Source organism: Anas platyrhynchos, chromosome Z, assembly GCF_047663525.1.
Source record: "Anas platyrhynchos isolate ZD024472 breed Pekin duck chromosome Z, IASCAAS_PekinDuck_T2T, whole genome shotgun sequence".
Classification (NCBI taxonomy): domain Eukaryota; kingdom Metazoa; phylum Chordata; class Aves; order Anseriformes; family Anatidae; genus Anas; species Anas platyrhynchos.
This window is the reverse complement of record NC_092621.1, coordinates 31199266-31224149: the sequence shown is the minus strand read 5'-3', so window position 1 is coordinate 31224149 and position 24884 is coordinate 31199266.

Here is a 24884-nt window from a genome sequence, read left to right as displayed (position 1 = left end):
ACACTATCAATTATCAACTTTACAAATCAATATATGGACTGCAAAACACAGCATCTATGGCAAAAAGTAAGACTATAGCTGTAAAATCCTAACCTACTTTTTCAGAAGGATGTAATAAGATCTCCTCAGAACCTTCCATGTAAGTATGCTTAACCGTGTTCTTTAACAATGCTTCTAAAGAGGCTGAAGGGCTTCAAAGCCAAATAAAAATAACAATAACAACAATAACAATAACAACAACAACAATAATAATAATAATAATGTATTTGAATAAAAACTAGAAACTTAACTTTTTGAGAAAGAGTAAATGAGACAGAAAAGGGTCTGCTATTTCTAAGTCTGACATTTCAAATTGAGGCAAATCATGCATTGATGTAGAGGTTTGTCCTTCCCTTTTTTCAGCCTGACCAGTTGCTCCCTGCTTGCATTTCATTATTTCTCCTGGTCTTCGAGTTTCAGAGTTTCAGCTCCTGATGAAACTTCCCAATTTCCTTCTACATCCAGTGTTCTCCAAAATCTTCTGTTCCCAAACAGGTTAAATAATTTTTCATGAGAAGAATTCCTCTTTCCTTTTCATGACCCAATGTTATTAAAGGAACAGAAACACACACAAAATTAATGCTGGCATTACCAAAAAGCAAACCACAGAGGAGATATATACAGCTTAACAGTTTTGGAAAAAGTCTTTGCCCTTTCACCGCAGATCTTATGTAGGGAATGACTACATCCGCATTGCAGGTAGGGTTCTCTGGCAGTTCCCTGTTTTCAGTCTTTGTTCTGGCAGTAGATAAATCATCTTGAGAGCACCAGAAGTGCACTTCGTTGCATGCCACAGCGTAGACAAAAAGAAAATTTTCACCTAAAAACACCCCCTACAAAACTCAAGTTCACTAGACACAACCATCAACTGACTAAGCTATAAAGTCACTCTACTCACCAAGAATGGAAAGAACTGTGTCTGTTTGTCATGACCTTGTCTGCTTCTGAAATATTTAGGCACCTGATATCAGGAATTAAGAGGGTGACATCATGGTCATGTTCTCATGTAATAATGAACAAATATAATAGAATATACATAACTAAATGTTCTGCTTGCAAGTCTAAAAGTATATTACTGTTTGGTTTGGTTTTTATTTCTGTGATAGATGAACTGGGTTAGCCCCATCCCTCAGTCCCTCAGTAATTGCAGCATTGCGTTCAAAAGTAAAATTATCATCAAAACTATCAAAATTATCTCTGGTGATTCACTCAAGTATTTAGGTAAAGGTCACCCATTCTCTCTTTTTTAGAGGAGAACCTGCTTTAAGGCACTCAAAATAGTCACCTGAGCTTTACAGCAGAATCTCATCCTCAGCATTTCTTGAGCAGAATATGATTTCCTAGAGACTGGAATCTCTTGTTGCATAAAAGAGACAATCATTTGTTCACTCTCTGAAAAGTGGTCAGGCAAGATACAGTTATAAAACTGTTTTGTTTTAAAGAATCTCAGAGAAGATTTTTAAGAAAAGTTTGGTTCAGGACCCTGTGGAGAGGAACAGATATTCCACAATGTAATCTTACAATGGAGCAAGGAGATTCTGAGAAGACGTGGATGGAAGTTCAGGGCAGACAAAATGAGATATCTCCAACAATAATTAAGACCCTTATCCCTCAAGTTGAATTAGGACCTTTAATGACTAAAAGTTGCTAAAATACTAGGTCTGGACATAAACTATCATCCAAAAGACAACATTTGTAAAAACAGATGCCTTGCAAGGCCCTGCTGGGTTGGGTGCAATGTTATAGTGACAGAAGTGGCACAATTAAATCACTGAGACCAACCATCCTTTGGAAGCTTTAATACCCATGCAATCGTTAATTGTGACCTGGCACACTATATACATAATTATGTGTTTGTTACTATATAACATAAATCACTTCTTTTTTCCTTATGTTTCCTAAGAATCACTTACCATTTACAAAGTAACTGTTACTAGTATTTATTAATTTTAATTACAGAACCAATATATTTTCAGGAAAAGATGTCATCCATAAATGTAAAACTAAATATATTGCTGAGTAGAGGAAATGAAGTAGTATTTAATCACCAGCAATTGCTATAAGTAACAGTCAAGTGCTAACCACTGCTACTACAAATCTTATGTAAAATTGAAAAAATTTATGTGTTACTGCTAATTTAATTTACCAAACTTACACGTTTGCACTCTACTTAGAAGAGAGGATCAGATAAATATAGCAAATCCTTTACACAGCAGAAGCTAGGTGAGCTCAATACCCCCAGGTTGCAAGCCCAAAATAAATAGCATTGCAGCTGAGAATAATAATTTATATAAAGTAGGAATATGTGCAGTTGAAATCAATTTAGATCTTTGATTAGTTTCACTGATCATTTGAACAGTGAAACTCATCTTACTACTCATCTTATTACTTATGATAACAGTAATAACTTGCTACTTCAACACCAAAAATGATAACAACAAAAATAACAGCAGCTGCAGCAGCAGCAGCAGCAGCTTTGATTGCTTTAACTTTGATACATCATTTCGGTTAGGATAACAGAAGTCTGTGAGTCTATAAGAACTTCTTCCTGACATTGCTGGAGTTTGAAAAAATACCTCTTAAACCCTGTGAACAAAGTTTCCATCTGTCATGTTACTAGAAATACTAAATAAACACTAGTAGCTGTGCTACTAGTGTGTGAGAAAGCAGCTGAGTAACAACCATGAAATTCCACTCAAATTCAGAAGTTAAATTATGTATGTGTTCAAAATCCTCACAGTCAATCACTCACTCGGGCAATGTATTACATTGTTACAGGAAGGCCTGTGGTTTTGTGCCCTCTCAGTTGGGCATGCTTTTCATGTATCCATAAGGTGATAGACAGGAGAAACTTAATGGAAGTGAGGAGATAAAGGGAAGACATTTTAAATATTATGACAAAAAGGATGTTATCTGGAATTTAGAAAAGTGTGATAAACAGGAACCAGATGGAAAGCAATGATGAGATGTAAGGCATTTCTACCTCTACATCATTGATTCAAAGGCAGACACTCAATACAAGTAACTATTGAATGTAAAAGCAATAATTCATCTTTATGTCCACCACTTTATGAATGCCTATGGAATTGTCTCAAATTCTGGATTTGTAACTGGTTTGTAACTGCAAATTTCAGGCCTTAACAGGGTGTAGGAACCAGAATGCTTTTATACTACAGAAGTAACACTTGCAAGCCATCATTGCAGAAAGCAACACACTACATGCATGTAAGGACATTGTAATACATGGTCTTTGATACAAATTTCCCCTCCGTGTCCTTATTTACAAAATCTTTTAAAGAAATTTGCAAAAACATTTTTTCTAGTTATCCATCTAAGGGTTTGGTATTTTTGTTTTGTTTTTATTAATCTATAGGCAGAAAGCATCTGGCTAGATGCTAATGTAATTCTTTTTCCCACAGAATCAAGACAGTTTACATACCAGAGTCTGAACTGTGAACTTCACCAGCCCAACATCCTTGTTTGCACAGGTTTTGAGCTTAGTGACAGAATTTATCATGCATATTCAATACCCAATTCCAATTCCCAAAAAAAAACAAACAGGTCAAAGCAAAAAAGGTTTCTCGTACGTAAGCACAGGAACTTCTGTTTGATTGGGACAATTTCCAAAACAAATTATCAGTTGCCAAAATGAACATTATAGCTGTTTTTTTTTTTTGAGAAAGTACTTTCATGAGTTTATATAAAAACTTTCATCCCTGCCTTGGACTGAAATAAAAAACTACTGAGGTTTAATCCAGCAGGCAGCTAAACATCACACAGCCATTCATTCACTTGCCATAGCGTTATGGTTTTTTTGTTTGTTTGTTTGTTTCTTTTTTTGGGGGGGGTATTTTGTTTGGTTTGTTGGTTGGTTGGTTTGGTTTGTCATGTTTTTTGTTTGTTTTTGTTTTGTTTTGTTTTTTTGGGGGGTGGGGAGGGGATGGAAAAATACTTTGAAGTGCAAGAACTCATCAGCTGAGAAAAAGACCATTTAAAAAGAAAGAGGGTTAAAAAAAAATAAATACACAAAGGAAGTCAGAAAACAAGTGACACACAACACAGTTCCTCACCACCAGCTGACCAGTGCCCAGCCAGTCCTCGGGTAATGGCAGCCCCACCCTGTTTGTCCAACTCCCCCCGGTTGTATTGATCACCATGATGTTCTACAATGCAGGACATCCCTTTTGTCAGTCAGGGTGAACAGTCTTGGCTGTGTCCCTCCCTGTTTCTTGTGCACCCCCAACCTCGTCACTGGTGTGGCAACATAAGAAGCCAAAAAGTCTTTGACTTAGTGTAAGCACTGCTCAGTAACAACTAAAACATTGGTAAGTTATCAATATTGTTCTCATCCTAATTCCAAAACCCAGCAGATACCAACCACTAGGAAGAAAATTAACTCTATCCCAATCCCAGGACACAAACAATTAAAATTAATCACAAAGAAGTTAAGTAGTTTTTTTTTTTTTTAAAAAAAAAAAAAGTCCTTGCAGGTATAACAGTTAGGAAAGAGTTTAAAAACAGTGGGGTTAAAATAGAAACATTATATCACTTTGCATTTTCTACAATAAATGAAATTCAGTCCTATTCAATTATGCCTCTCAAAGAGCAATCTGTAAATGTCGAATGTAAGTTTTTTTTTATTTCCAATCAAAAGTCGAGATACTGTGTGAAACAATATGTAATTAGTGACAGAATTCGATATGACAGTATAAAATATCCAACAAAGTTATGATACCTATTAAAACCAAACATAGGACACCCTGGACATGATTTCCAGTAACGTTTTATTAAAAATTAGACATAAAATACTCTGCCTCTTTTATTCTGAAGAACTGTGAAGTTTAAAGACTCATTTGTCTTTCCAGACCCTCTGCTATACCTTGCTTTCTCTGTGGAGAGGGGGCAAGGGAAAAGAGAACTTGCCTGCTTTCCTGAGGAAATTAGGCTTAGGCAATCACATTGTACCTTTCTGATAACTCTCTCCTCTCTCTGCTCCTCATAAGTTTTCAATTCAGAGGCCAATTTCAATTAAAATTGACAGAAGTTAAAGTCTCAAAGATATTAAACTCCTGTGAATTTCATGAAAATTGGATAACTAGAAAAGAAAGACACATATATTGCTGTCATCTAGGGAAAGAGCACAGCATGCTTTCTGCCCTTTTTTAGACTTTCAATAATCTACCCAGGAGAGCACCACAATCAGTGGTACCTGGTCTTCAATGTATTTGTATCTCACTGCAGACTGACATTTTGATCGAAGTAATTGAGAGCTATGACAGGAGCTCAGTTCATTAGCTAAAGACAGAATCAACAGCAGAGAGCACCATTGGGTGTTCCCTGACTGTGGTAAAAATTTCAGTGAGTTTATACCATTTATCATACACCAGAGAATATGTCTTCACGTAGACAGCATTCATTGTTGTGAAGTCTCTAGCGTCTAATAAAATGTCAGTGAAGACAGAAGGTTGTTTTCCACAAAGTATTCACATCCCCTCTCTCTCAGACACTCTCCCTCCTTTCTTCCAGGTATAGTATCAGAAGTTTAATAATGCATGAACTCATCTTGCAATCATAGCATACTTCAGTTAAATTAGTTCCTCATCTAAGAAGAGAATCCCCTGAAAATTTTACCGATTACAGTTGCTTTCTTAGCAAAGAAGGGAGCTAGGCATCAAGAATATTTAAAAATAATTCTGCAGTAAATAATTTTTAACAGCCTAACTTTTATGATGATTGAAAAGTTACAGTAAATAATCAGAAAGATCTATATGTAAAATTCTAGTGATTTCTAAGCAGATAAACACACAACACTCAACATGCTGAGGCCTGTGAAGCTGTGAATAGCAGCCAGCCCAAGATCATCACAGTACCTGATTTCTTCACAGCTGCCATTCTGGAGAGTCATAAGATTAATTTACCTTTACCATAAAAGGCTCTTTTTATGTGATATAGAAAGATTTCTTCCAACTGATTTTTTGACTATTTTAGGCAAGGGTATCAATTTTGCTTATTCTGATTCCTGACCTCAAATTCATTGGTGCTGTCATATTTCTTGTTACCATTATGATCAGCAGCAGAATGAATCCATCTTTTACTGAAATGGTCCTTTGCATGACAGCTGTATAGGAAAGACTTTTCAAAACAAGAAAGCACCTTTTTAAATGAAGTCCACAGAATTTCCTGTAATTGTCAATTTAATCCTAAATACACAGTCTGCAATAAATAAATAAATAAATAAATAAATAAATAAATAGAAATTGAAAGAAGGCCACTAATTTTACAGGCCATTGTCACAGAAACACAGAATCACAGAATTACACAGCGAATGGAAGTGACCGCTGAAGATCATCTAGTCCAACCCCCTTGTGGAGCAAGATCACCTAGAGCATATTGCACAGGAGGGCATCCAGGCGGGTTTTGAATATCTCCAGAAGAGGAGACTCCACAACTTCTCTGGGCAACCTTTTCCAGTGCTCTGTCACTGGAACTGGTACTTCTTGTCACTGTTACTTCTTTCTCAGAGTAAAGAAGTACCATCTCATATTCAGCCATTGCATCCTGTGCTTCAGTTTGTGCCCATTGCCTCTTGTCCTGTCACTGGGCACAACTGAAAAGGGCCTGGCTTCATCTTCTTGACACCCTCCCCTCATAAACTTGTAAATGTTGATGAGGTTTCTCCTCAGTCTTCTCCAGGCTAAACATGCCCAGATCTCTCAGCCTGTCCTCAAACAAGTTCTTTGGTCCCCTAATCACATTTATAGCCCTCCTCTGGACTTGCTTCAGTAGCTCCATGTCCCTCTTGTACTAGGGAACCCAGACCTGGACACAATACTCCAGGTGTGGCCTCACCAGGACTGAGTAGAGGGGTGGATAACCCCCTTGACCTCCTGGCAACGCTTGTCCTAATGCACCCCAGGATAGCATTGGCCTTCTTGGTCACTAGGTCACATTGCTGGCTCATGTTTAACCTGCTGTCCACCATGACTCCCATGTCCCTCTCTGCAGAGCTGCTCTCCAGTAGGTCACCCCACAGCCTGTACTAATGCTTGGGGTTAGTCTTCCCGAGGTGCAGGACCCTACACTTGCCCTTGTTGAATTTCATGAAGTTCCTATGTCGCAACCCTCCAGCCCGTCAAGATCTTTCTGAATGGCAGCACAGCCCTCTAGGGTATCTGTGAATCCTCTAAGCTTTGTGTCATCTGCACACATGCTGAGGGAGCACTCTGTTTCATCATCTAAGTCATTGATGACTAAGTTGAACAACACTGGACCTAGTACTAACACCTTGAGGGCACTGATAGCCACAGATTTCCAACTAAATTCTGCACAACTGGGCACAACCCTCTGAGCTCTGCCATCCAGCCAATTGACAATCCACCACACTGTCCACTCAAGTAGGCTGGACTTTCTGATTTTGTCTGTGAGGACGTTATGGGAGACGGTGTCAAAAGCCTTGCTGAAGTCAAGGTAGACCACATCCACCACTCTCCCCTCATCTATCCTGCCAGTCATCTCATCGTAGAAGGCTATCATATTGGTCAAAGATGACCTCCCCTTGATGAATCCATGCTGACTATTCCTGATCACCTTCTTATCTTCTTATCTTCCACATGCTTGGAGATGACCTCCAGGATGATCTGTTCCATCACCTTTTGAGGAATGAAGGTGAGGCTGACTAGCCTGTAGTTTTCTGGGTCCTCCTGCTTGCCCTTTTAAAGGCTGGCATGATATTGACTCTCTTCCAGTCCTTAGGTACCTCTCCTGTTCTTTGTGACATTTCAACTATGATGGAGAGTGGCCTAGCAATAACATTTCTGTTTACTATATTCGTTCTTTTGTAACCTGAAGACTTTAAGACTTTGAGCTACATATGCCCAGAGTTTCTTGTCCCCTCAGTTCAGTGTTGTTTTAATATCAATATAACTGCACTGACAACAATGAAATCTTTTTTTTTTTTTTTTTTTTTTTTGAGGATGGGCATGGAGAGAATCAGGTTTGTGTGTTCTTGTAATGGTTTGATAGAACTATTATCCATCCTCCACTAATAATCCAATTAATAGTTTGAGAAGCCTAAGAATTCTACTGTGAATACAACGGCATTAATTATATAATCATGCTACTTAGGAAACGTATCCTTTTTTTTTTTCTTCATTTGTATATCATAAAACTACTATACTTCTTCATAGTTAGGTATAACAAACACTTATTCTCTTGCCAAGCTAACTAATTTCTGAAACATGTGACAGTTCAAGTAAAACATGCTGAAACTCAGCCAAAACCTTGAACTGCAGTTAATGTAACTTTATGCTTAGAAGAACTCCATTAACTTTTCTCTCACTTCCTTTTTTACATTTGTTTTTAACAGTCACTAATAGCAAAAATTACAAAACAAAATAGGAAAGGCTATTGCCTGAATGTGTTGGACAAGACTCAAAGCTAGAACACATTGTTAACCTTCCAAAAATTATGAAATTTTGTTAGAACTCTATGCTTTTCTACAGAAAAGCTAGACATAAATAATTCCAAATCAGATTTCTGCCAAATTTCAACGGCCACTGAAAAAGTACTTACCCTCCCAAACTAGAGATTTTAACAATTCAGTCAAATACTTGAGATATCTTGAAGCAATCTGCAGAATTATTTATCTATTACAAATTACATCTATCTGTCACACAAGGAAAATAATTCAATTATCACTTCTTAACACACCTAGATAAATTTACAGGATAGTGACCTGATAGACTTTGGTTTTATTTTTCTTTCTGAAAAACTGAAACCTAGAGACATTTTCTAGAGAAATTCTAGAGAACTGTGAAGACTCACCATGCAAAGTTGGTGTCTGCAGAACAAGTAGTTTAGGACTGAAATTAAAAATTAACAATAATTAAATGGAAGGTAAATAAAGTAGTTGAAACTGCAAATTATTTTCAAAGATAAAATGTTTCCAAAGGGCATTATTGTGACATTCTGGCACAATGCTACATAGAAAATTGTAGAGTTTCTGTTGCCTTCAAGCAAAGGATTCAATATTTTAGCATAAACCACATACATTAACAAATTTAAGGCAAGACATTCACAGGCTTTATCTCTGAGAAAAAAAAAAAAATCTATTTGTTCGTCAGTAGAAGACATTGATTAGTAAATCCCAGTAGGAATACTTGACATGCAATAGTGGAGGGGTAAGTTTCACAATGCATATATCCTACATTATTTTTAAAATTAACGGATTTTAAATCCAAATCGGTTTGTCTTCAATCTTGAGTTGGTAATCCACTACAGAAAATATACCTTAGTTGTCCATCTTTGCTGTAAAAATTCTTGGAATTAACACCTATCTACCTCCCACTAACAAGTGATTCTCACAGAGGAAAAAATAATAATAATAAATAAATAATAAAATAGCATAAAATAGCATAACATAACATAACATAACATAACATAACATAACATAACATAACATAACATAACATAACATAACATAACATAACATAAAAAAATAAAAGGGAATTGGTATATCTTCTGAAGTAACGTAAGCCACAAAGCTGGACAGTAAACTCTTGTACTGGACATGACAATATCAAACACAGCAACAAAAAGCAATGAATTCCTACAACATGTGTAATTGCTTGGGATTGTATAAGGTCAGCTTCCTATCAAAATTGGCAGACTCCTCATACAAACATGCACCCAAGGAAATATTTTCAGTCTCCTCAGTCTGAGGATGTCTCAACTACTGTTTGCAAACAGCCCAGAAGAGAGAAAATTTTCAGAGAAAATTAGGGCCAGATCTGTGTACCATAATGAACCAAGGTGATCTCTTGGTCTGACCCATTACTTAACACTCTGATATAATAGAACTACAATGGTACCATGTAGAGGTGGCTGAGACTGCTCTGGACAGCAGCACAGCTCTTCTGTGTGGTGGCTCCTGTCACATAGTCATACATGAGAGCAGTAGAACTACATCAGGAAAAAGATAAAATAAAATAGGGACTCCAACACATGCCTGGTTATCTTTGTGGACAAGGCAAGAATCAACCTAATCAGCTAGTATGCTGAAAGAGAAACCACACTGCTACACCACAAGGAGAAAACATCTCAATACAAGAGATTGTTTGTATAAATCAATACTAAACAATATCATATGTGGTAAGTCACATATCCTCCTGTTCTGAGCTTGACTTTTCAGGAGCCTATCTCCTTCCACGCATAAAACCAAATGAAACCAACCTTGTGACTTTGATACTTTGTATTACACAAAAATCAACACATCTTCAATTTAATTAATCTTTACTTATTGATGATGTCTTCAAAATTTGCACTTCCAAGAGACCTTCTATCAAGTTGCTCACATTTCATGCCCATCACTATATATGCACTCTGTTTTTTAGCAGTCCTTCCCTACTTATATTTTTCCTCTTTTCTATCTGCCGGTATTCTCTGCTAACACAGAGTCTAAAGTTTAAACAGCTATACACAAACAGGTCTAGGAGATTCTTAAAACACCTTGATGATAACTTCTCAGTACAGGTAGTAAGGGATCCAACTAGGAAATGTGCCCTCCTACATCTGCTGCTCATGAACAGAGAATGTCTTGAGTGAAATGGAGGTTGGTGGCCATCTTGGCCATAGTGATCATGAAGTAGTCAAGCCGAAAATCTTTGGTAATAGGGGGAAAACTGCCACCAAAATGTTAGTCCTAGGGAGATCAGATTTCAGGCTTCCCAGGGAACTAATTAGTAAGATCCCCTGGGAAACCACTTTTGAAGATATTGGGATCCTTCAGTGCTGGTCAATCTTAAATACCACCCCTTAAGAACGCAGGAACAGTTAATTTCAAAATGTCAGAAGTGGAGCAGGTGGGGCAGGAGAGCAACTTATCTGAGCAGGGATCTTCTTCTAGAGCTTAGGCAGAAAGTGTATGGCCACTGGAAGTGAGGTTGGGTGACTTGGGAGGACTACAGTGATGCTGTTTCACCTTTGTAGGAAGAAAAATTTGTATGGTCAAAGCTCAACTAGAGTTGAAGATGGCCACTACTATGGGGAATAATAAGTAGGGGCCTTTTAAAATATGTTAACAGCAAAAGGAGGACCAGAGAAAACATTGGTCCATTACTAGATGGGGATGGACACCTCATAAACAGGGATGTATACAAATCAGCCATTTAATGCCTTCTCTGCCTCTAACTCCAACACTGGTAATAGGCTCTGGACTCCTGAAACCTGCATTGGAGGACTGTGACTGAAGTAATGATAAGCTCCCAATCCAATGCCGAACTACTGCTGGATTTGTTGGTCCACCTGCTTATAAGTCTATGGGGGCCAATGGAATTCATCTCAAAGCACTCATAGAGTGAGACCTCTCTCAATTGTTTTCAATGGCCTTGGGAATCTGGAGAGGTCCCAGCTGACTGCAAGCTGGCAAACATCTTCCCAATTTTATGGAAGTGTGTGAAAGATGACCCTGGTAATTAGAGGCCTGTCAGTCTCTCTTCAGTGCCAGGTAAAATTATGGAAAAGATTATTCTGGGAGTTACTGAAAAACACCTGAAGGACAATATGGTTGTTGGTCATGAACACTCACTCCAACATGAGTTCAGGAGGGTAAGGTCCCACTTAATGAACTAAATTTCCTTTTATGACAAGGCCACCTATCTGGCTGACCAAGGGGAACCACTTGAAGTAATCCCAGATTTCAGTAAAGCTTTAGATACTATTTTTCACAGTATTCTGTTGAACAAAATATCTAGCATACAAATAGATAAGCACATAATATGAAGGATGAAGAAAATGGCTCATGAGTCAGACTTCAAGGGTTATAGTAAGTGGGGTTACATCAGACTGGCAGCCAGTCACTAGGATTCCCCAGGGCTACAATTTAGGGCCAGTTCTCTTTAATGTTTTTATAAACAATCTAGATGCAGGACCTGAATGCACACTAAGTTTGTGGATGACACTAAATTGAAATGAGCTGTTAAATCCCTCAAGGGTAAAGAGGCCTTGAAGAGAGATCTTGACAAATAGAGCTGGAAAATCACCAACATGAAGTTTAACAAGAACAAGTGCCAGATTCTGCACCTGGAGAGGGGCAACCCTGCCTGTACATGTATGTACAAATATAGTACATTTGAATGTACATTTGAAACGCTGAAAATGAACAGGCTTTCAAGCTATGAAAGGCATTCAGATTGACACATGGTAAGGTGCCTTGATCCATTGATACCAAGGTGCATCTACCAAGTCATCTGACTGCACAAATGTCATTATGTGAAATTTTCTGTTTACTTTAATGCAAGAAAGACAGCAGAGTCCCATAGGCAGACCCGGATGGTTCAGTGCTTTCCAGAAAGAATGTGCCAGAATATTATATCCTGTGATTTTGAAATCAACAAATAAATAAGAAATGATTAATTGTGGAAGGAAATCACTAACACATGCTTAATTTCCAGCAAGGTCAAAACTTCAGATAAAACTTGGGATGTTCAGACCAAATATCAGAATTGCTGCATGATTTTATGAAATACATATAAGCTTCCACTAGCAAGTTTCTTCATATATCATTTGACTGTGTGTTATAAACAATAAGAAAAGAAAAAAAAAAAGTCATGAATAAATCCCTTAATGTCTTTCCATGGGATTAGTGACTGTTTAAGACAATCCTGTAAAGGAGAAAAATACATATTTTTATAGGCTATTTAACAAAACATGTGCAAAATAGATTTTAATTATTTACATTTATCAATTTTAATGCTATTGAAAAAATAAAATAAAAGAGCTTCACATACCACATGGACCTTCATTATCAACCCCATGATCTGTGTTTTTCCCCCCTCTTGTTTGATATGCTGTTAATTAAAATAGGTAGATTTTCTAATGGATTAACAATACAAGATTATTATTTGACCATTCTACACTTGCTGGACATTACAGTCAAATCTTAACTGGGGAGAGGAAAAAAAAAAAAAGGAAGAAAAAATATCCATATGATATTTTGGTAAGGTGTTATTTGCTGGCCTCATTTCTGCTGAAAACATTTGATATGGTTAAAATTCATTTCATCTTGTGATGTACCGTCTAATGGAAACATTCATGTTTCATTTTCTGCTGGTAACAATCTCAGTCCATTTTGGTTTGCTATCCCAACCTTACTTTCTTCCCTGAATACTCTGATGCTTGGAACACCTTTTCCAGGAAATAGTTGATATGAAAAAAAAAAAAATGAAATCAAACTTTCAAATCCCATGGCTTTAAAAATCTTCATGGATTTTTGTGGTTTCAAAATGATAAAGAGGTATTCATTCTATTCTGAAACAAGAAGGGTCTTGAGAGGTTTTGAAAGGAATGACCACAACAGTTGTAGAAATTCAACTCGGTCACATGTAGTAGAATATCAGCTATAGCTCTCATACTTTATAGTATTGAGATAGTTTTTGCACTTTATTTTTTAAGTTATTTTGTACCCATATTGTGGTAATTGCAGCAGTCTGTGATTTACTGTCATGCCTTGTCTAGAGATTGTAACAGATTATAAGCAGTCGTTACAACTTACTGATTTTAGAAGTGTCTCAAAGATGTCCTGTATAAGCCTGGGCTGTAGCAGGCCTCTAACTGCTACTCCCCATAACAGGAATAATTTTACCATTTACTTTTGTCCATCTCTATCCCCCATGTGTGATCTAGGATTGAAAATGAAGGAATACTGCATTGGAAAACACATTTTTTAATGTAATTTTAATGCATCCTGAGATCTCCTATCATATGGCAATACCAGTGTAAGTAACTGTGCATGGAAAAATGGACAGAAGTATATTTTAAAGTGAGTGGTAAAGGCAAAGCTGGTGTATTTTACAAAAGCTTTTCATTTTTAGTGAGCTATTCACTTTCTGTGCTCATTTTATTTAATAGTTTAGCCTCCTAACTGTCTTCACTCTCGTAGTGAATTACTTTCCAGAAATAATAGGAAATTTTAAGCATCATCATGTTGCTGGTATTGTCACTTGAAAATATGGGTCACCATCACCTCATCACCCCATCCTGGTTTGCTCATTAGTGGCACTCTGTATGGAAAATCTCTAAAGATCATTACCACTGTAGTCTAAAGCCAATGTGCCAGCATAATGAAAAACAATTCAGCAGTTCCCTATGCTCTGTTAGTTGTGTTTGTCATAAATGAGTTGTGGAGATTTGGAGTGAATGATCCATATCATATTGAACCGTCCTTTTTATCGCTGACAATTGAAGGTGACTGAAAAGCTGGGTCAGTGTCAGACTGCATCTAATTGGAAACCTTTCCTCATTAATGTTCGATGTTGACTTGTATTAGTTGATGAAATTAGGACCACAGTGGAATGGGTTTTATTACACAAAATGAGCTGGTTCCATTTCAATGTTATTTTAACCCCACCCCTGACTGCTGAGAAAGGAATCCAGAAACAAGGGAGTTGTGAGTGATGTAGGATTAAGAGGAAATTGAATAAAAATGTCAGTGTTGCTCAGGAAACTGAAAGCATGTGCATATTTATGTCACATTTACTTCAGCAAATCTTTTACGAAAATACTTCCTTATAGATCATCTGGGGTTATTTTGTTGGTTTGATTCACAAGTAGGAGAGAAAAGTTTCCCAGGTAAAGGGAAATGGCAAATTTAGGGGGAAGGGGCTGGAAAGTGTTTGTTTTCTGGAAGAAGTAACATGGAAATATATATTTTTTTTCATGGTTTAGATACCCATTTTTGCAATTAGAGAATATATTGCTCTCTCAAGTATACCCTCAGTGTTAAAAAAAAAAAAAAAAAAAAAAAAAACTTGCTCATCAGCTCCTGTTAAAATGCTGTTAACTGAAGGAAACAAAGAATATTATAACACTATAAAAATGTGAAGTTTACTTCATAACCCCACTGCAAAATATTCAGGAGTCATGCAATAAAGATTGGCAAGATTCAAAGTACCAAACTTTAGATTTTCCACTGACATCTGATGACTATCAAAAAAAAATATAGACTTGCAAATTCATTTTTTGGAGCAAATTATTACAACTAGATTGTTCAAAAGGCAATCTGATATAAAATCATGATGCCTATAGACTTTCAGATTAAAGTAAATTCTGTCATTACATAGGAATATGATTTAAGGGGATACTTATCATATCATGTCTTACTATCACAATAACTCCATTCAATGATTTTCTCCTCAAACTCACAACTTCTTTTGTAATCTTTTTAAACTCTTTCTTTTTTCTTTTTCTTTAGTACTTCAGCAGTAATTCATTAAAATTTAATACATATAAGATACATTTGACTCTCTACTGTCAGCTCTTTATAAAATGTCTTTAAAGCCCATAAGTGACTACTAATTATGGCCAGAACCTCAGAACATTCTGGCACTAAGATTTTCAGATCAGGTCTATAAAAAGCTCAGACTATCTTTCCCAGACAACTTGTATGAATATCTCAGAGGTTTTTTCTCCATCAAATTCATGATTCATCAGTTTTTGCCTCAGAAATCTTCCCACAAAACGAAAACATATAAACATACTCGAAATTTTTCTTATTTCTGTAGCTCAACAAGCCAAACCCACCATGCAAGTAGCTTCAAGTCTGGGACCTCAAGTCTGGGACCCTTTATACGTTGACCCGTTCTCACTAGTAATGGTTAAAATAATAAAATAAAATAAAATAAAATAAAATAAAATAAAATAAAATAAAATAAAATAAAATAAAATAAAATAAAATAAAATAAAATAAAATAAAATAAAATAAAATAAAATAAAATAAAATAAAATAAAATAATAAAATAAAATAAAATAAAATAAAATAAAATAAAATAAAATAAAATAAAATAAAATAAAATAAAATAAAATGTGATATTTTAAACTAAGTGTGATATTTTAAACTAAGTGTGGCCAGCAGGACTAGGGAAGTGATTGTCCGCCTGTACTCGGCTCCAGTGAGGCCTCACCTTGAATACTGTGTTCAGTTTTGGACCCCTCACTACAAGAAGGGTTTTGAGGTGCTCGAGCATGTGCAGAGAAGGGCAGTGAAGTTGGTGAGGGGTCTGGAGAGCAAGTCTTACAAAGAGCAACTGAGGGAGCTGGGGTTGTTTAGTCTGGAGAAGAGGAGGCTCATGGGCAACCTTATCACACTCTACAGATACCTTAAAGGAAGCTGTAGTGAGGGGAGGAATGGACTATTCTCCCATGTGCCTGGTGACAGGACAAGGAGGAATGGGCTCCAGGAGAGGTTTAGGTTGGATATTAGGAAAAACTTCTTTACTGAAAGGGTTGTTAGGCATTGGAATAGGCTGCCCAGGGAAGTGGTTGAATCACCATCCCTGGAGGTCTTTAAAAGATGTTTAGATGTGGAGCTTAGCAGTATGGTTTAGTGGATGACTTGTTAGAGTGAGGTCAGAGGTTGGACTAGGTGATCTTGGAGGTCTCTTCCAACCTAGATTATTCTGTGATTCTGTAATAAGGAAACCAATAATAGAGCACTATAAAGTGTTCTTAAAAAAAAAAAAAAATGGTTTGGGATTTTAGAATGAAACTAAGCTTTTCTTGGTATTAGTGAAGAAGACATAACACATATTTTTTGTCCATCTAGTTAAGAAGAAAATCCAGAAATCTGTCCATTGTTATGAGAAAAACACATTACAAACACTGAAAAATTTGCTGTGAATTGGAGTGACAATTTCAGAGGTTATGCCTAGCTACTAGTGGACAGAATCACTTCCACTTGTCTTCAGTCAGATATACAATCTCAAATACAATCTCTTTCAATTTTTGTCCTGCTTGTGTATCCTGTAGAATTAATACTAGTTGCTGCTTCAGTTCTAATCCTCTGCTGCTGTGCCTGAATGGTTTGTTAGGTTCATAATTAGATTGATGTCTTAATATTTTCCCCTGATGTTTTAAGAAAGCTTTGTCCCAGACCATAGAGGTCTTCCTCAGCTCAACATAAAAAAGACAGAATAAAGAATCATACAACGTTAATCTACCCCCCTACAGACAACATCTGGAGTGTGAAGAGTATTTTGCAATACTGAGATAGTGCTTATAAATGAACCTTGTTATAAAGAAATCTCAACTTCCACAAGGTATTTAAAATAACTATTTACTTATTTTCAAGTAAGTTATTTAATTTTTTTTAATCATTTATTCATTTAAGTTCTGATATGAACAAGGGGAAAAGGATCTAAGAAAAAGTTAAAATAAAAACAAGTCTAGGTCTGGGGCCACCAGCACAAGAAGGATGTGGACCTGTTGGAGCAGGTCCAGAGGAGGACCACAAAGATGATCAGAGGGCTGGAGAACCTCTTCTGTGAAGAAAGGCTGAGAGAGCTGGGGATGTTCAGCCTAGAGAAGAGAAGACTCCAGGGAGACCTCATTGTAGCTTTTCAGTACTTAAAGGGGACTTATAAAAAAGATGGAGAGTGACTCTTTGCTCAATCAGGTAATGGGAGAATGGATTTAAACTAAAAGAGGGGAGATTAAAATTAGAGGTTAGGAGGAAGTTATTCACTCAGAGGGTGGTGAGACACTGGAACAGGTTGCCCAGAGATTCTGTGGATTCCCCATCCTTGGAGGTGTTCAAAACGAGGTTGGAAGAGGCCCTGAGCAACCTGATCTAGTGGGTGGTATCCTAGCTTATGGCAGGGAGGCTGGAACTGGATGATCTTTGAGGTCACTTCCAACCTGAGCCATTCTATGATTCTAAGGATATATGATGGAAAAATCACTCTGCTAAAAGATCTATTAGTAGATGAAAATAGACAACTGTCATGTAAGCAGACAACAGGATAATATTAAGAAAGGGGCTGTCCAAAGTAGAAACTCCTTCTTTACTAAGAACACCAATGTTTAATTCAGTTATTTGAAGAGATTCCATTGGAAAATGCAGGTGATGACACATCTGTTCTATTCTTTCCGCCTTTTAAATGGTTCCAGCGTTCATTTGGTTATGACTGTATCCAGTGTTTCCACCCACACATGGGGTCAACATGTTTGACTTTCTCAAATCCATTAGTAATATTTCCCTATTTTACTTCCACTGTATTAACAGACCCTAGGAAAACATTAGATGTTAAAACAGAAATCCAGTGACACCCAAACATGGCAAGTTACTGGTTAAACTCACATAGCTTTCTTCTCAAACTGTCTCTCAATGACCTTCCTTCTGAGGTTTCAAGTGATGTTTAAGAAGAGCTGCAGGTATTTCAGACATGAAACTCATAATGGGCACATTATTTGGCCATATTATGAAATAGTATCATCTATCTAACAAATGAAAAAAAAAATAATTTAATGGGTGCACTCTTAAATATAAAAATTTAGAAGAGAAAGACACCATATGAATCTAAAGTGAGAAGGTCATTCAATAAGATTTGTGACTTAGGAGTCCCTTTTCACATTAATATGGTACTTCCTGTACATAATTCTTGTTTTACTGAGAGTTTATTTTCCAGTATACAGGCAAAAGCAGGAATGTAACTACCTGATACTTTGGAACAGTGATTAGGTTTTGTTATTCACATGAGAGTTTCTAGTATTTTACACTTCAACAGGCATCATCTCTGGGTCACTAAGGGCCAGGGAAAAGAAGATACACATACCAAAGCACTACCAAAGTATGTTTGCAGTCAAGCACATGGAAGACAGAAAGTATATGAAGTAGGAATAGAAATTGAAATAATTTTTCCAATCTCAAACTACCTGTAATACAGAAAAAAATATTTCCTATGCAGCTATAGCACAATGTTACATTCTTAACTCTCTCTATTGAACACACTCCAGTAATGTTCACAATAAAATGTGTGTTTAACTGACTTGTTGATATTTTCAGCATAGATTACACCATTTGTAAGTTTTATTTATTTATCCTTGGAGTTCTTCATTTTCTAGAAAAGATGTTCGGTACCTTCTTTTTGAGAACCTCTTCTCACCCAGGGACTGCTATCACCTTAGTTGATGTGCTTCCCTCCTGGGCACACAGAGCCACACCTTTGCAGATCCCATAAGTGATAAAGCGAAAAAGAGCAAAAGTACATGTAATAGATATAATACATCTGTGCCTCACGTGTAGATGACACAGATGAAAGATATAGTCACAATGGTGGGATACTAACCCCCTCCTTGATTCCTTCAGTTGCTTGTATCCTGGACATGCTCAATAGGCTGGACTAAAGAAAATGGACGTAAATGCAACTATTACCAGAAACATCTTTATATCAAAACTATTGCCATTCCCCTTCAGTATTTAAGTTTGATTAAAGTCTAAGCATAATCTAGTTTTTAGCCAGGGAATCTGATCGGCAGATTCCTTTATAGGAAACAAAGTAAATAAAGTTCAATCGGAGCAGAATTAAGCCACTCAGTTGTATTCTTGTAGAGGCTCCTTCATATACAGGACCCGCGGGAACGGGGTTAAGCTGAGGCAGGGGAAATTTAGGCTTGACATCAGGAGGGGGTTCTTCACAGAGAGGGTGGTTGCACACTGGAACAGGCTCCCCGGGGAAGTGGTCACTGCACCGAGCCTGACTGAATTTAAGAAGAGATTGGACTGTGCACTTAGTCACATGGTCTGAACTTTTGGGTAGACCTGTGCGGTGTCAAGAGTTGGACTTGATGATCCTTAAGGGTCCCTTCCAACTCAGGATATTCTATGATTCTATGATTCTAATATTCTTTGTCACAGCAAAGACAAGTTTATAAGAAAATTGTCCATTATTATGAATACTAGAGTGTGACTCTAAAAGATCTATAGGAAATAGCAGACCTTTGACATTCAGGAGCATCAAAGAACAAGCTGCCTGAAGGTGCAGTGGACAATGAATGTGAGATCAAAAGATAATGATAATATGGTTGTGACTAAGAGATTGTTTGCTCAACACAATTATCATCATTTAAACACTTAAGAAAGCATTCTGGGTTGCCTCTTCAAGGCTAACATTGAGCATTTTAATAACTTCAACATTTAACCTCGTTCTTTACATAGCCCAGTTACATCATAGTGACAAGTCTGAAGTGGACTGATGTTCTTACAGTAAGCTGTGGCTAACATCAGAACAAAATAAATAGATAAATAAACAAATAAACAATTTAATTAATTAATCTTGTTCCTGGGTTTAAGATTAATTTAAAAATAAAATAAAATTCTGACATTCATTTATTTATTTAAATTGAAATATTTATTGTCCAAAGATATCTTATTGTGATGACATTGCAATGGAGTGTGTCTTTCTGGTATTTTACTCAGAAATACATACTACATGTATTTCCTTATTAGATTGTGTTAATTTTACAGGAGACGGGACTCTACCTATATGGCCTTTCTGTGGTTCACAAAAATCAGCTTCTATAAATCAAAGAAATAGTGACATTACTGAATGGAGAGAGAGCCGCATGTGGCATTTTTCATGACCTCTTTGCAAGAGTGTCAAGTCTAGAGTTTAATGAAATGAAATCTCTTTCAAGGGAATCCGAATGAACCTGCCTCTAGAGTACTGTTCTGGGGAAATGATTTGAGCTGGCCTCTGAGAAGATTTACACCTAGGTCTCCAGTGTCAGAAGCTAAGACAGACTGCATTCACTAACTGGAGACCTTCTTATCATTTCTTATCTTAAAGCCAAGAGCTGCCTCTGAAATTGTTTGAAGTAAAAATGTTTTAGAAACAGAAAAAGACATAAACAAATTAAATAAGAGTCCAAGATCACCATGACCTTCCTATAAATAAAGATGTTAGCCTACATAGGAATTCCCTGACCATAACAGAGAAAGAGATTAAAGTTTTTCACTCAAAATAGACCAAAAGATGTAGTGTTATTTTCTTCATTATTCCTAATGATCACTGTTTGTATTGCAACATTTTGATACTCAGCAAAATCTTTAACCAGAAAACACTTTCCCACAATCAACTGAGATAGCAACTGAAATTTATTTTTTCTGATACAGTTTCCCTAAATGAATTTGAGCATTTTCCTTCAAACTATTCCTAACTCCATTGATAAGAGAACAAATTTCAGTAAATTATATGGTTATCACTTAACAACAATCCGTACAAAATTGTACATAAATAATAACTAGCTGAACAATTAACAATGGTGTTAAAAACAGTTTTGTATAAATATGCCACCACCCTTTCACCAAGACAAAACAACATGATTTGACAGATCTTAACACATTGCAATTGTATTCCTAAATTACATTTTTAGATGTGTATCCCAATCTGCTTAATAAAAAATACAATAACATCCAACTGTGAAAACATTTATTTGGCTATCTGATCTTTAAAATATCTCATATTTTAGTAGCTTTTATTGAAGCTCAAAAGAAATAATAATAAGGGTATTCAAACTTTTGAATACAATTAGAAAAATATTTGAAAAAAAATGATTTCTATTAGACTGAGAGTTGTCTATTCTTTTTCAGTACTGTAAATGATCTGAATTCCTCACCAGAGAATACAGGTAAAAAGGTCAGTAATTATGCAAAATGAATAATGATTTTAAAACAATCACCCCATCCAGTTGCTGCAAAGTATTCTCTAAGTTTGCCTGCCAGGCGCCAGTCTGTTTTCCCTGTAGGTTTGACCAGGCTTTTCCAGAAAGTAACATTGTAAACAATATTGCTGTATATCCAGGGAAAACACCTACCAACATATCTGAAAACCTAAGGGCTCTAGAAACAGGTAACTGAAAAGATGGTTATTTATTTTGACAGGTCAATTTTATTAACAAGTTGCATTTATGTAAAATGCATTTTTATGAATAATACAATTATAACCTAAAAATAATGGTCTGAAAATTTTCAGGTTTTTTGATGTTGTTGCTGGATGGATCACAGTCTGTCCTCATTTACTTTAGCTATTCAAATGCTCCTTTATTGCCACTGTTCACAGGAAGTGAGATGTATAGTTATAAGCACATGCATTTAGAGAATTAAACTGCTATCACATTAGAAATGCTATTACCCCATTTCAAAGGACAAAATCAGTATCTTGTGACTTATGTGTTCAATTTCTTTGTATTTTGAATGATCACTTTCACAGAGAGCTCTTCATAGTGCATCTGCTGCTTTTAAAATTTGCCAGAAAGCTTCATCAAATACTTTTGAATTACAATATATATAAAGGAAGAGTGGTTCAATCAGGAATTCATATAAGCAGAAGATGTTCTAAGGCTATTGGTTAGGTCCCGTTTAATATAATTTCTGTACAGCAACAGAGTGAACTCCCTAGAATCTGAACTTTCTCTACTTTCCTAAGTATTGACTACCTTAATAATCTTTCCTCCTCTACTAGATTTTTTTACCTTGCTGTATTCAAAAAAACGAGAAACCATGAGCAGACCCTAACATATGTTGCATGGAACTTTGCCAGTGCTTTCATTTTCTGATTCAAAATATCCTTCCTGATTTAAATCTTTGGTCAGTCTTAACAGTACTGAGCAATCCTTAAGAAGGGAGGGAGAGAGGAAGGGGGGGGGGAGGGGTGGATAGAAGAGGCGGGGGAAGGAAGGGATGGAGGGATGGACCGCAGACGGATGGACAGACAGAGGAAGGAAGGCAGTCTTCAGTGAAAGGTCAGTGCTCTTATGCAGTCTGATCACAAGTAAAAGTGAGTTTTTGGTACTACTTGGGCCTACCAATGTAAACACTGGCAAATCTTCGTGGAAAACATGTCATTGGCCAGTCTATCCTAGGGCCAGCATGGCAAGAACTGCTGGAGCAGACACAGAAGTGCTAAAGGAGTGTAATGAGGACCTGGTATGGTTGCTTGGGTTATTACCCGTCTCTGCATTAATCTGTAGCTGTTTGTGGACCAAACTCAGAGTTATTCAAAATAGTGACCTGTAGGATTTCCATGAACTGGGAGGAACAAGTACAGCATTTTCCTAAGGAGAAAGACTGATCAAGGGTAACCCTGGCCTCTCCCCTTTCAGGGTCAAAGAACAATAGAATAAGCCCTTGAAATATGAAAAAAAAAAAAAAAAATAGAATTCTCAGATGGTATTTTGGCTGTGTAACTTCCCTCTGGCTTCTGGATGATGAGAACAAGCTTAAATGAAGCCAGATCTATTTCTCCCCAGCCAGAAAATAAAGGTCTCAGAGCTAAAATGTCACAATGCTTCTTATTTTCAATTTTAAGGTTATAGTTTAAAGCTGAGGCTGACATTTTACCTTAAACTCTTGTAGTGGTTAGAAAACAAAGAAAAATCACAAAGGTGTGTGGAATTAAGGACAAAGCATCCCTCAGCCTCACCTCCACAGCTCCTGTGCTTTGGTTCCTCTCAACGGGTATTGGGCCAGGTGCCACTCAAGCATGAGGTTTTGAAGGATGCTCCACCCATGCTGGCTGCAGCGGCTGCAGCCAGCCTCTTGCACAGAGCTGTGTGGGTGAGGGGCACTGTGGGCTCCTGGCCTTTGACCATATACACAGATGCTTTTCACTGCTGTGTAAGCTTCTGCCATCAAAGGAATATTTTCTTCCGAACAGAAAGCATTGAAATTCCCCTCTAAGTGTCCCAATGTTATATACTGGGTTTTTCATTAAATTAAATTAAATTTACCTTAGACTCTGTGAATATAATTATTTTGCTGATTATTTTTAGAGTATTAAACATGGTAAAGATCCTGATAAAGCAGTAATTTATCTGTCCGAAATAAACAACTTATTTTCATATTTCTTAAAGTTCTGACTTTCTTCCATAGAGAACTACACTCGGGCCAATTTTTTTCGCAATTACATTTTTGTTCAGTAGAGGTATTATTTAAATTTATTGTCCCCAGTAATTTGAATCATACTTCAGTCTTTCACAGTTCTGCCATTTTCTGGTAGCAAGATAAAAGGAGAGAGTTAATGCATAGATTCAAGCCCTCAGAGCATGCACAGTAGTAATTGCCAAACTCATGCTGATAATCCAGGAAGTAAGCACTAACAATTTATAAAGGGTCAGAGGCATTATTCCTTAAAGTTAACAACCTTCACTTTGACACTGGGATGAGACATTGTGACAACAGTTTTTTATTGTGGACTTATGCATTTTAGGGGTAAGGACTTTACACAAGTTAAGGGATTGTAGTAATAAATAGTTACATATGTGTAAATTATTTGCACTTAATGTCATGTGTTATTTACATCACATTATTAGACACCAGAAAGCCATTGTATTCTTGGTAGATAGGTAGGCTTTTTATCCCCATACTTTGTTTAAGAATTATTCTGTCTGTTGGCACATATTTAGGCTTTCTCGGCCTCCCTTCCCTTCCCCTCCTTCCCCCCCTCCCTTCCCTTCCCTTCCTTCCCTTCCCTTCCCCTTCCCCTTCCTTTCCCTTCCCTTCCCCTTCCCTTCCCCTTCCCTTCCCCTTCCCTTCCCCTTCCCTTCCCCTTCCCTTCCCTTCCCTTCCCCTTCCCTTCCCCTTCCCTTCCCCTTCCCTTCCCCTTCCCTTCCCCTTCCCTTCCCCTTCCCTTCCCCTTCCCTTCCCTTCCCCTTCCCTTCCCTTCCCTTCCCTTCCCTTCCCTTCCCTTCCCTTCCCTTCCCTTCCCTTCCCTTCCCTTCCCTTCCCTTCCCTTCCCTTCCCTTCCCTTCCCTTCCCTTCCCTTCCCTTCCCTTCCCTTCCCTTCCCTTCCCCTTCCCCTTCCCCTTCCCCTTCCCCCTTCCCCCTCCTCCCTTCCCCTTCCCTTCCCTTCCTTCCCTTCCTTCCCTTCCCCTCCCCTCCTTCCCTTCCCCCCTTCCCCTTTCCTTTTCCCTTCCCCTTTCCTTTTCCCTTCCCCTTTTCAATAAAATCTGACTATGTAGCATTAAAACAACACTCAACATAGAAATGAATGTGAAGTGATGCATAACACAAGGCA